The sequence below is a fragment of the Monodelphis domestica genome, chromosome 4 (genome assembly GCF_027887165.1).
Source record: "Monodelphis domestica isolate mMonDom1 chromosome 4, mMonDom1.pri, whole genome shotgun sequence".
NCBI classification, from domain to species: Eukaryota; Metazoa; Chordata; class Mammalia; order Didelphimorphia; family Didelphidae; genus Monodelphis; species Monodelphis domestica.
The window spans coordinates 50,522,463-50,536,347 of NC_077230.1; the positions used below are offsets into that span (position 1 = coordinate 50,522,463).

Consider the following 13,885-nt stretch of genomic DNA (forward strand, 5'->3'; position numbering starts at 1 on the left):
TTTAAGTCTTGTCAGTTGATTTATTAAGTCATGCCTTTTTGTCATTTTTTTGTGAAAATGTTATGAGGATAACAGAAAAATCAAAGAACACTTCAAGCTTTGGATTAGGGGGAAATTCAGTGGAAAGAAAAATGATATCCTATTACAATTTGAAAGTTTTTTCCTATTTTTTTACTGTTATAAGGAAAAGATGAATTAGGTTTTGCAGAGGGCAGAGGCATGGGACAGTGCAGTAAAGATTCAAGAATTCTGCAGAAAGGGTTAAGCTGTTCCTAACAGACAGTTCGATCTTGTGGTCTCTCTTTCTCTCTCTCTCTCTCTCTCCCTCCCTCTCTCTCTCTCTCTCCCTCTCTCTCTCTCCCTCTCTCTCTCTCTCTCCCTCTCTCTCTCTCTCTCTCTCTCTCTCTCTCTCTCTCTCTCTCTCTCTCTCTCTATCTATCTATCTATCTCTCTGGAGATATCCTGCTTTTCCTTAGTAGCTGATCCTATCCTTGTTCCTGTCCTGCTTGCTGTCTGGTGTGCTGTATTTCATGGAAGCAGAACCTGGTGATCCTGACCAACTGTCTGCAGAGCTTGTGAGACCAGAATAAGGTCCTTTTGGATCTAAGATCTTCCCTGAGCCCTACTAAGCTAACACAGACTAGTTCCTTATACCATCTAAGTGGGGCTTTAGTTGTAGCTTAGCCAAGAACAGGGACTGGGGTTTTTAGGAGGTTAGGAGAGCATTAGAGTAGGAAAAGCCCCCTGTGAAGACTCTCCTTCTGGAGACATTAGATCCTTTGGGGTATTAGTTAGAAATTAGCTTTAGGGTTATCCCATATCCAATTTACGTATTCTCTTTAATTAGACCTACTTTCCCTTATCACTGAGTGGTCTGTGTGTATATATTCTCAGACCTGGTAGGATTTTGTTGGCCTTCCCAAACCACAGAAAATATTCTGACACTTGTCCAACATAATTCATCCCTTCACATCCTCAAACCCCCCTTCCCTTATACATTACTGAGGAAAAGTTAAGAAACACTTCCAGAGTACCTACATATCTGAATACTGTATAGGAATTCTTATGTCATCTCTTCACTCAATTGGAGAGGGCTATTAAGAATATATTTTCTGGGAGTAGATGTAACATTTCTAAAAGGTATGGTCTATAATTCTGATGTTTGACTTTCCAAAAGGAGATGAGTATGTGTTGGGAGGGGAGGGCAAGGCGAGAACCTTGTATTGTTTTTAAAGCATGACCTGGGAGAGAGGAGCCATCCAAAGTGTGGATGAACTCTAGTCTTGGTTTGCTAATTTATGAGCCCAAAGTTCTACATGTTCCTATCAGAGTGATGATAATGGCAACTCAGGGCAAATGAAAACTTAATGTACAATAAGTAGTCCTTCATGAGATGCAGGAACAGGAGAGTTAGGCTACCATCACTGAGAGGAAGCACCTTCCCCATTTACTACATTGATGGCTTAGTGCAAAATTCTGATTGTCTTCCTGAGATCTTCATTATAGATCTGTTCTAGGATTCATCTATTAAATATTCTTCCAACAGGATATATAGAGGAAGTTTTTTAAGCTTGTTTAAAAAAGGCCCTGGGCTCTCAACCCATTCCTTCCTCTTGACCTCAGTTCCAGAATTTTTATATAATTGAAATCTTGTCTAGATCAAGGTAAAAGAAAGTCTTGAAGGAAAAGTTCAGTTCTCAAAGGGAGAACACCTAACCTAACAGCTATGGGAAATGTAGGAAGGGGGAAGCCCTATTCACTTTTCCCTGGGAGAAATTGGGACAATTGATGAGTTGATTGTATTTGCATGAGCTTTGGATATGTGTTTAATCAAGAAAACAACAACAAAAACAATAACTTTCACTTCCCTTCACCTCATTTCTCATTTTAAATTTCCTAGAAGTTTTGCTTAGATAACAGATCTCTCAAAGAGCAGGATTCTGTAATCACCCTAATTTGCCATACCTTAGAATTACCCTTATCCTAAGTTTTTCAGAAAAGCTATTATGGTCGTTGTTCCAACATGATTCTCAGTCCATTACCTTGCTTTTCATGCAGGCAAATTATATAGAAAGAAAAATGCATTTTGGATACCAGAGGTATAGTATAATTGGCAAATATGGGTATCAAATGGATGTAGCCTTAGATTTAGTTGGGGACATATTTTAAAAAGTGAAATGAAATATTTCTTTATTTCAACCCAGAATGAATATACTTTACCATATTTTAAGAAAGAATTTCATTTAATCTTATAGTACTTAATCTTCCAACTTCTTCCAAGAAGGGAAAATGTTTGCCCTTCATAGAAGGGGCAATATGCATGGGGGAGTGGCAGATGAGACCAAGAAGTGGGACAAGTGAAGTGTCACCTTCTCACTTCGGTAAGCATTCTGTCTCCTGGGCATAAAGACATTTAACATTTCATCTCATACATTTCATCATATTTGTACACTTGCTTCATGGTAAAGTTATTGTAGCAGAGAAGAAGTAATAAATTCCAGAATTTTCTTGTCTTGATATTTGAATTTTTTTCTTTTAGTAGGATAACTTTCTCAATGATCTACTTTGTCCTCTGGACCACAGCCATATTCTCTGTTAAAATGGTCTTTGATAAGCCAATATTTTGTTACCAGATGAACAGAAATGAAAATTTGATAGTTGACAGAGTTTTATGGTTAGTTTGATTTTATTTTCAGACAAGAGAAACTGAAATAAATCTAATATTTATCATTTCAAAGATACAATACATATTACTCAATGTAATTTTAAATGCATATTAAACTAATGGAAATATTTCATGGATCTAGCATTTCACTGCAGTAGATATCTTTATGTAGGCTATAGCAATGCTTCATGTCTTCTTAAGTCATCACCAATTGGTGCTTTATCAGAAAATATTAGTCCAGTGGTGGCAGACTTCTGGTGAAAAGCTCCTGTTTTAGTCATTGGGCAACAGACTTTCAGCTGACATTCAACCTCAACGCTGTCAAAACTGATATTGTTCCCATATAATCTTTTAAAATCCACAGGCATCTACACAGTGTGATAAGCACAAAGGTTGAATTTAAAAAGCCATAGTACCTGTAACATTAACATTATTGCGATTAGCCTGGGAGAGATAATAGGAATTAGGAAGGAAACTTTCATTCTGGGGAAAAGATGAAGTAATAAATTCATATGAAACTTAACAGGTTTATGCAAAAATGGAAGATTCCAGTGTGTGTGTGTGTGTGTGTGTGTGTGTGTGTGTGTGTGTGTGTGTGTGTGTGTGTGTGTGAGTCCTCTTGCAGCCTTCTGAAACCTAACAACCTCTTCCCATACCATTTATATATATATATATATATATATATATATAAAGTAAAATATATAGGATTATAAAGGAAACGAATTTATTGAAATGCACATACTGAATATTTTTTAAAGTTCAGAGACCCTAGGTTAAGAACCCATGTACAGAAGGAAAAAGTGTGTAATAATCAATTTGGAAAAAATTAATTAAAGGATGACATATCATCAAATAAATTATCTTTTCTCCTTTTTTCTTTTCTGTTGAACTGCTTCTCTAACATACTCATTCTCAGTTCAATTCAATTCACTTCACCAAGTATCTAAGAGCTTGTTGTGTGCCAAGCATTGCATACTACACATTGAGAGAAGGGAAGTGGCAGGAAATAATAAGCATTCTCTCCACTTCACATGTGCTGTTATACCTGGTTTCATCTCCACACAACACAATACCCCAGGCTGGGTAACCCCGGATGCTTCCCTTACACTTTCCTGCCTTCTTTTATATGTTGTATTACCCTCCTCTCCCATTAAATTGTAGATTCCTTCTAGGCAGAAATTGCCTTTATTAAATGTATCTCAAGCTCTTAGCACAATGTTTGAAACATATCTGAATTATATGTGTTTGTTGGATTAAACCTACTATTCATGCCACGCACCATATTCTCACGACTCTATAAGTGCTCTTACCTTCATTTTACATTTGAGGAAACTGAGGCAAATAAAAATCAAGGGACTTGTTCAAGGTCACACAGATAAAAAATATTTGAAACTGGATTTGAACTCAGTTCTTCCTGAAATCAAGCTTAGTGCTCTATCCACTGAACAATTTGGAGATAGAAAGGCAAAAACAAAGCAATAGCTCTCTTCATGGACCTTACATTCTACTTTTGTCAAAAAAGTGCAGAAATAGATAAATAGAATATTTATTTGAAATAAATCAAAAGCCATTTGAAAGGAAAACATACTAATTACTGGAGGGGAGGTTCCTATTGGATTTGACACTTGAACTATATATTTAAGGAAAGTGAGAATTTGAAGAGGTGAATGATAGGAATAAAAACATTACTGAGATGGTAGCAAGCATGGGAAAAAGGGAAAAAAAAGGATAGGATTTGGAATATTTTGAACATGCCATTTCCCTATCTCTCCTTAATTTAATGTCAAGAATTCTGACCATAGAGCAGCAAGGTGATATAGTGGTTATAGTGCTGAGCCCAAACTTAAGGAGATCTGATTTCAAATATAGCCTAAGACACTTCAAAAGTCACCAAAACTTGTTTGCCTCAGTTTCTTTAGTGGAAAATGATGTGTAGAAGGAAATGGCAAACCACTTTACTATCTTTATCAAGAAAATCCCAAATGGGGTTGACAGCAAATTGGGCATTAGTAAAGTGATAAAACTATAGTGTCCTTTGTTTTTTTATCAAACAAGACCTAATTCCATTCTCTTATGTCCCTAATAACATTTCCTAATGGTGATTTTCCTTTCATTTTAGGACATAAATTCCATATTATTTACCTTAGGCAGGTAACCTGGCCCTAAATTTCCACTCTTCCATGCCTTGGAAAGAAAAGTCTGAACTTTTTCTCCCCTTTCAGCAAATATTTTTTTTTCCTTATTTCCAAAGTAAGGGCTGGTAGCACATGCATTTACATATTCTGACATTTAAATAAATCATCTAAAGAACTATGTATTACTAATATATTGTCCTAGTTTGTCAAGAGAGAGTTAATATTCTTCCTTAAATTCATTACTTTATACTAATATATGATTAGCTGGAAAAATCTGGGTCACATATAGTTACATTCGTTTAACTAGGACTCCATTTATACTATTATTGTCAATTTCAAGAATTTATTTTGAAGCAGCTTCATTTACCTTTATTAAACCCTAATAAGATCATCCAAATTTGGGAAGAAATATTCTTGAAATTCATATATATGTGAACATTTCGAATATTTTATTTCTTTTTAGGAATCCAAGTACATCCAATAATTCTTCTTAGTAATGGTTAAAATCATAGCATAACATATTATGCTATGGATAAATTACTACCTAAAAATACTAGCTTCATTGTAATCAGTGTATCAGAGTGCTTTTTAAAGCCAAAAAAAAAAGTAATGATGAATTTGAAGTCAATGATCGTGGGTTCAGAACCCAGGTTTACTATGTACTACTTGTGTAATTGAGTACTTTATTCACACTCTGGGCTTTAGATTTCTCACTTGTAAAAACAGAGTAGATAAATTGACTTTTCATTCCACTTATAGGTTTAAAAAAAGATCTTATGATCTTAGAGATTTATAGATATATAAAGATGAGTTTAAAATGTAGCGGTATATATTTCACTTATTTATCTGTATAGACCTGGTCTATAGCAAATATTAAAAAATAAAACCCCAAGAATATGAATATATATATATGTGAATATACATACATACATACAAATAGAGAGAATACTCTGATTTCAGTATAAAATTTGTTTTAATAAAAATGGCTAATTTTTATAAACTATTATCCATATTTTGCAATATGCCAATTAACTCAAAGCAGTCCTGTCTCTTAGAGATTCACATCCAATGTTTTGTAGAATAGCTACAATTGTCCTGGAAATTACATAACTACATTTAAAAGCTAAATGCTTTAACTTTTTCTAATCTAGGGGTTTATAATTTATACAAAGATATTTACATATTTACATATCTTGTCAGATAGAGACAGAGAATAATGGTACATTGATTATGTAGAGATAGTATTCAAAAAATATCTCCCTCAAAAGACATCTTTAAAAAGTTACTTTCTCTGCCATATGGCAAATCATAAGATAGTAAAGTTGAAATGATGAATTAATAAAGCACACATGTAAGTAGTGTCCAAATAATTGTCTTTTAGTTTGAATTATTATTTTTATGTAATATAACCTTTTTAAATATCATACTGAAATAAGAAAATAGTGATATTATATTGGGAGAAAAATTTAAAGATGATGCTACATCCCCCTGATTTCATAATGATTTTTGACCAAGAGTCTGGGGAACTAGGTTCCATTGCATGCTCTGACTTTACCTATTTGTGTATCTTGAGGCAGTTTATCCTTTGGTTTCATTTTCCATACCTTTAAAATGATGGGATTGAATTAGATAATCTCAAACTACACATTATAACTCTAAAACTCAATAATCTTATCAATTCTAAATGAATACAATAATAACAGAGTTGGGCCATTTAAATGGAATGAGTTAATAAAGGTTGATATATCTAAAAATGCAACTCAATTCATAATTCTAAACATGGAGACTAAGGTCATTTTATGAAATCATAGGATGACAATGGTAGAGCTAGAAGATACCTTCATCTAGCCCAGCAACATTATTTAAACAATGACAAAAATTCAAGGATTGAGAGGTTAAATTCCTTGCTCAATATCATGCAGTAATGACAAGGACAAAATTTCAACTCATCTTTGATCTTTAAATCTATTTTCCTGGACACTAGCAAAAAGACTCCAGCAAATAATCACTATGACCAGGTAGGATTCATACCAGGAATGCAAGCATAGTTCAATATTAGGAAAACCATCCACATAATTGACCATATTAATAAGCAAACCGACAAAAATCACATGATATTCTCAAAAGATGCAGGAAAAAATATTTGACAAAATACAACACTCATTCCTATTGAAAACACTAGAAAGTATAGGAATAGAAGGGTCTTTCCTAAAAATAATAAATATGATTATCTAAAACCATCAGCAAACATCATCTGCAATGGGGATAAACTAGAAGCCTTACCAATAAGTTCAGGAGTGAAACATGGATGTCCATTATCACCTCTATTATTTAACATTATACTAGAAACACTAGCAGTAGCAATTAGAGAAGAAAAAGAAGTTGAAGATATTAAAATAGGCATTGAGGAGACCAAGCTATCACTCTTTGGAGATGATATGATGGTCTACTTAAAGAATCCTAGAAAATCAACCAAAAAGCTAGTCAAAATATTCAACAGCTTTAGCAAAGTTGCAGGATACAAAATAAACCCACATAAGTCATCAATATTTCTATATTTCTCCAATCTAACTCAGCAGCAAGAATCAGAAAAAGAAATTTCAGTTAAAATCACCCTAGACAATATAAAATACTTGAGAATCTATCTGCCAAGACAAACACAAGAACTATATGAATAGAACTATAAAACACTCTCCACACAATTAAAACAAGATCTAAACATTTGGAAGCATATTGATTGCTCATGGGTTGGATGAGCTAACATAATAAAAATGACAATCCTACAAAAATTAATTTAATTATTTAGTGTCATACCCATTGGATAACCAAAAAACTTTTTTAGTGAATTAGAAAAAAAAACATAAAGTTTATTTGGAAGAACAAAAAATCAAGGATATTCAGGGAAATAATGAAAAAAATAAAATGCTAAGGAAGGAGGCCTTGCAGTACCAGATCTCAAACTATACTATAAGGCAGGAGTCATCAAAAAAAAAAACATGGTACTGGCTAAGAGACAGAAAGGAGGATCAGTGGAACAGACTTGGGGTAAGTGACCTCAACAAGACAGTCTATGATAAGCCCAAAGATCCCAGCTTTTGGTACCAAAATCCACTAACTAATAAAAACTGTTGGGAAAATTGGAAGACAGTATGGGAGAGATTAGGTTTGGATCAACATCTCACAACCCACACCAAGATAAACTCTGAATGGGTGAATGACTTGAATATAAAGAAGGAAACTATAAACAAATTCAGTGAACACAGAATAGATACTTGTCAGATCTTTGGGAAAGGAAAGACTTTAAAACCAAGCAAGAGCTAGAAAAAAAAATCAAAAAATGTAAAATCAAAAATATTGATTACATCAAATTAAAATGTTTTTTGTACAAACAAAACCAACGCAACTAAAATTAGAAAAGAAGTAACAAATTGGGGAAAATCTTCATAACAAAAACCTCTGAAAAAGGTCTAATTACTCAAATTTACAAAGAGCTAAACCAATTGTACAAAAACTCAAGCCATTCTGCAATTGATAAATGGGCAAGGGAAATGAACAGGCAGTTCTTAGCCAAAGAAATCAAAACTATTGATAAGCATATGAAAAAGTGCTCTAAATCTCTTATAATCAGAGAGATGCAAATCAAAACAATTCTGAGGTATCACCTCACACCTAGCAGACTGGCTAACATGACAGCAAAGGAGAGTAATGAATGTTGGAGGGGAATGTGGCAAAGTCGGGACATTAATGCATTGCTGGTGGAGTTTTGAACTGATCCAACCATTCTGGAGGGCAATTTGGAACTATGCCCAAAGGGTGATAAAAGACTGTCTGCCCTTTGATCCAGCCATAGCACTGCTGGGTCTGTACCCCAAAGAGATAATGGACAAAAAGACTCGTACAAGAATATTCATAGCCACGCTCTTTGTGGTGGCAAAAAATTGGAAAATCTGAGGATACCCTTCATTTGGGGAATGACTGAACAAATTGTGGTATATGTTGGTGATGGGATACTATTGTGCTAAAAGGAATAATAAAGTGGAGGAATTCCATGGAGACTGGAACGACCTCCAGGAAGTGATGCAGAGTGAGAGGAGCAGAACCAGGAAAACATTGTACACAGAGACTGACACACTGTGGTACAATCGAATGTAATGGACTTCTCCATTAGTGGCAATGCAGTGATCCTGAACAACTTGTAGGAATCTAAGAGAATGAAGACTTTCCATATTCAGAGGAAAAACTGTGGGAGTAGAAACACAGAATAAAAAGAACTGCTTGAATACACGGGTTGAAGGGATATGGTTGGGGACGTAGAATCTAAATGAACATCCTAATGCAAACACCAACAACATGGGAATATGTTCTGATCAAGGACACAAGTAATAGCCACTGGAATAGCACCTCAGCTATGGGAAGGGTAGGGTGAGGGGAGGGAGGGAAATAATATGATTCTTGTAACCAAGAAATAATGTTATAGATTGACTAAATAAATTAAATTTAAAAAAATAAATAAATCTAATTTTCTTTCTTTTTACTCATTTTGCCTTCAGAGTAAATTGATTGATTGATTTAATTTAATTTAATTTACCAAGATTCATGGTAAGAACTGGTGATGTGAAATGATGATTCCTGATGATGAGAAACTTCTACTCTAATGCAGAAATGCTCAATTTAAATACAAAATCATTCTAAGAATGTCTCTGTTCTATGAAATATGATTAAATTAGAAAAAATAATCATTGCTATTAATTAAGGAGGAGCAAAGCAAGATAGGAAAAGCAGCAATGGCACTAGATAGATATGTTAGGATACCCACTCTCTACAACTTGAAATTGCATTATCTTTGTATGGAAACAGATTTTCCTCCTATGAAATTTCTTTCCCCTTTCTTACTGTTTGCACTGAGAGTTACTAATGAAATTTCAACAAATTTAATTTGCTCATTGAGACCTGTTCATATTTACTTCATATAATTAATCTTCCTAAACCTATAATGAACAAAATGTGAGACAATTCTCATTCTATTTGATTTACCAATTATGTCCTTATTTTGAAACACTTTTTCATGCAAATATGTCACATAATTGTGATTTCATTCATGTGGATCCTGTCTTGGCACTGAAGTAAATCACAACTCCTTAATAACTGAGTAGAAGGGTCTCTATATTAATATGTCAGAAAACTGACTCAGGGGCAAATCTGTTGATGAATCTCTATGAATTTAGCGAATCAAAGCCGGTTATCAGACCTATATAATGACTCACTGGGCCTAAACTATATATTAATAAATTAAGACATTAATATCCTAAGTAATTACCTAATTATCTGAGTTTCTTGATGCTCCACTCTCAATTTCCATTCTCATTCCTATTCTCATCTTTGTACTGGCTATTTCCCATAGTTTCTTCTTCACTTATACCTCTTAGTTCCCTTATTGTCTTCAAGACTCACTTCATATACCATTTTTCCAAGAGGCAATTTCTGATCACCCTAAATGCTCATGGCTTCCTCTCAAATAATCTTCCAGTTTCTATCTATCTTGTAGATACCTAGTTATACAAGAATGACCACTGACAACTTAGGGATGTAATTTGCCCAGGTAGAATGAGTACCTCACCTATGAAGTTACAAATCTTTGAATGTTTAGAAGGCTTTTCCTATTTATCTCTTGGAATTTCTATCTTCTTTCAAAAAACAATGTGTGTATTAAAATCTACATGAAGTATAGCCTGGTCTTATCAGTTGTTACTATTCTTACTGTGAAAATCACACTTTTAAAAGTTATTTTTGATATATTTCTGTATCTGTCTAATGCATGCTATGTATCCCTTTCCTTCCCCACCCCCACCAGTAGAAGAATGTATTTCAGGTCAGGGGCCATTTTACTTGTAATTTTGTATGTCCAGAAGATAGCACAAAATAGACATTTAGTAAATATTTGTTGACCTGAATTAAATTAAATTCATTTGAAATACAACCTGAGGAATGCTGACTAGAAATGAAAAAGATGAAATCTAAGTGTGGTGATGGAACTATTGAAAAAGGACATGGGCTGCCTTATAGGCTTGGGCTTTCCCCCCTCACTAAAATTGGAATAGTATGTTTCTGAGTGGATCCTCTATCTAGGAAGTCCAGAATCTAATGACAGAACGTAATTGCTATATTAAAAAGTACTAAACTTATTTGAAAATGAGGTCATTATTTCTTCAAATATTTTGACTATATCAAGGGGCTTAGAGACCACTCCCCCCCCCCCCACATCATTTACCTGCTATGCCTCCACCATACAAGGAAATATTTGTATTTATAAGCAAAGGTAAAATTTGCTTGCAATGTAAATCTAATAATGACTGGACTAGATGGCAAATGGCGTATATTCTAAATGTGAAATTCTGATTCTGTAAAGTGGCTAATATATTCCAGACTGTCACCAGGTATAGAGTGCACCATTAACTTTCATAGTTGTTTTCTTTCCAATTGTTTCATTTAGACATTATCTAGTCTCAATGGCTGGAGAAAAAGAAAATAAATGCTTTTGGCAAAGTAGGATAAATTTTCACGAGCCTGGAACTTTTCATTAAGGTAACATTCATTTTATTTATCTTCTGCTTAAATTACTACTGTTCCCAGCATTTGAATGTGGAGAAATCCACTTCAAATTATTCTAAGGAAGCAGATGTTTTGAGAATGTTTGTTAACATTTTCAAGCAAGCAGTTAAATTTAAAAGGATGTGTTTAAATGAATTACAATAGTATCAGATTGTATTTGAAAGTCTGAGATTATAGCCTTGAGTTGAAGAAATTTAACATTATTTTTTTCCATTTACTTAGGATATTTTTTTTCATATTCTCCCCAACATTGACACAATTATGTTTGGTATTTGAAAAAAAAAGCATAATAAACTGCAAGGTATTGAGATGAAAATGTTGTTTGCTTGGCACATTGCTTCACCTCTGACCGACCACATGTGGTTGAGGGCACTAACAGTAAGCAGGAAGGAATTGGGGTAGGACCACCTGGCTGGCTACAGTGAATAATTTGCTCCAGGGCTGACCAGCTCAATAGGTTAGCTCAATTGGTTGAATCCAGTATTGAAAAAAAAAGATAATATGTGTCCTCAGGTCATAATAGCTCAAACACTCTGGTTTAGTAAATCAACAGAGGGAGATGTTTATATAGTCCTTAGGGCAGAAAAAAAGTAAATAAAATGAGTAAACAAGAGGAAAAAAATAGAATTGAAAGCTTCTATGGGGGTAAGGATCAAAGAACAAAAGCAATGGACCAAGACAAGATCCAAGAATTATCGATGCCTCAAAAAAACCAACAGGGACTGGATGCTGGCTGTAGAGTAGCTCAAAAAAGGAATTTAAAAATCAAATAAGACAGGTTGAAGAAAAGGGGCAAAAGGAAAATAGTAGCCTAAAAAGCAAAACAGGTCACCTGGAAACAGAGGCACAGGCACTGAAAGCCAGAACTGACCTGCTGGAAAGTGATGCAAAAAAAAAAAATGAAAGAAGAGAAGAATGACTTGAAAGGAAGAATGGACAAAAAGGAAAAGGAAACCCAAAAGGTTGTGGAAGAAATTCAGTCTTTAAAATTAGACTTGGGAAATTAGAAGCCAATGATTTTAAAAGATACCAAGACATGTTAAAACAAAATCAGAAGAATGAAAAAATTGAAGATAATGAGACACCTTATTGAAAAAATAATAGATCTGGAGAACAGATCCAGGAGAGATATTTTAAGAATCATTGGACTACCCAAAAATCATTACCTCAAAAAAAAATCCTTGACATCATACTACAGGAAATTATCCAAGAAAACTGCCCTGAAATTCTTGAACATGAGGGTAAAATAGAGATTGAAAAAATCCATAGATCACCTCAGGCATTTAATCTCCAATTGACAACTCCCAGGAATGTCATAGCCAAGCTCAAGAACTTCCAGGCAAAGGAGAAGATACTAAAAGCTACCAGAAAGAAATAATTCAGATATCATGGACCCCAAATTAGAATTACACAGGATCTAGCAGCATCTACAGTGAAGCACTAGAAGGAATGAAATATAATATTCCAGAAGCCAAGGGAACTTGGTCTATAACCAAGAATCAACTACCCAGCAAAACTGACTATATTCTTTCAGGGGAAATTATGGTCAATTAACAATATAGAAAATTTCCAAGCATACCTAAAAAAAAGCCCAAACAAAAACAGAAAAATTGATGCCCAAATACAGAATTCAAGACAAACATAAAAAGGTAAATAAGAAAGACAAAAAATTTAAGTACTTCAATAAGGCCAAATGGCATGTATTCCTATTTGGAAAGATGATATCTGTAATTCACATTATCATAATAGCAAGAAGTACACATAGAGTGTATAGTGGTAAGCTGTTTAGGGATGATATTTCAAGGATATTTTTTAAAAGGGTGAAAAAAGAGGATAGTATTAAGAGAAATGGGAAAAAGAGTTAAAATGGGGTAAATATATATATCACAAAAAGAAGTGCTGGGAGTGGAGGTCTTGGGTTGAGGGGAGGAAAGGGGAGAAGATCAATACAATGGAAGGGAGGAAAATGCCATTAGCATTTGCTCAGAGAGGGAAGAACAGTCAGACCCATTGGGGTATATAGCATTGTCTCTTGCCCTGTAGAGAAGTAGAAGGGTAATAAGAAGCAGTGGTGGGAGGGGAGTAATACAAGGGAAGGAGAGGTTGGAGAGTGGTATTTAAAAGGTCCTATAGTAAAAAGGGAATAAGAAAGGAGGTGGTGGGAAGGAGAGTAATATAAGGGAGGGGAAAAGGGAGAGACTGACTAAAAGTGAAACACTAGAGGGGAGGGTAATAGGGAAAGGAGAAAGGTTAGGATTAAAGGAGGAAGTCAAAATGGAGGGGAATGCACAGATGGTAATCATAACTTTGAATGTGAATGGAATGGACTCAACCATAAAACTAAAGTGGATAACAGAATGGATAAAAATCAGAATTCTACAAAATATGACTAAAATCATAAAAAAAATTGAGTATATATGAGGCCTTTCTTTTTATCATTGTCTTATTTCTTGTATAAAATTTGCAGCATAATCTC

At 34.3% G+C, this 13,885-nt stretch overlaps 1 pseudogene; it reads right to left on the bottom strand.

Moving 5' to 3' along the window:
* Window positions 1–2,838: 2,838 nt before the first annotated feature.
* Window positions 2,839–13,885, bottom strand: part of LOC100619383 (glycoprotein endo-alpha-1,2-mannosidase-like) — a 39,415-nt pseudogene continuing 28,368 nt past the window's right edge.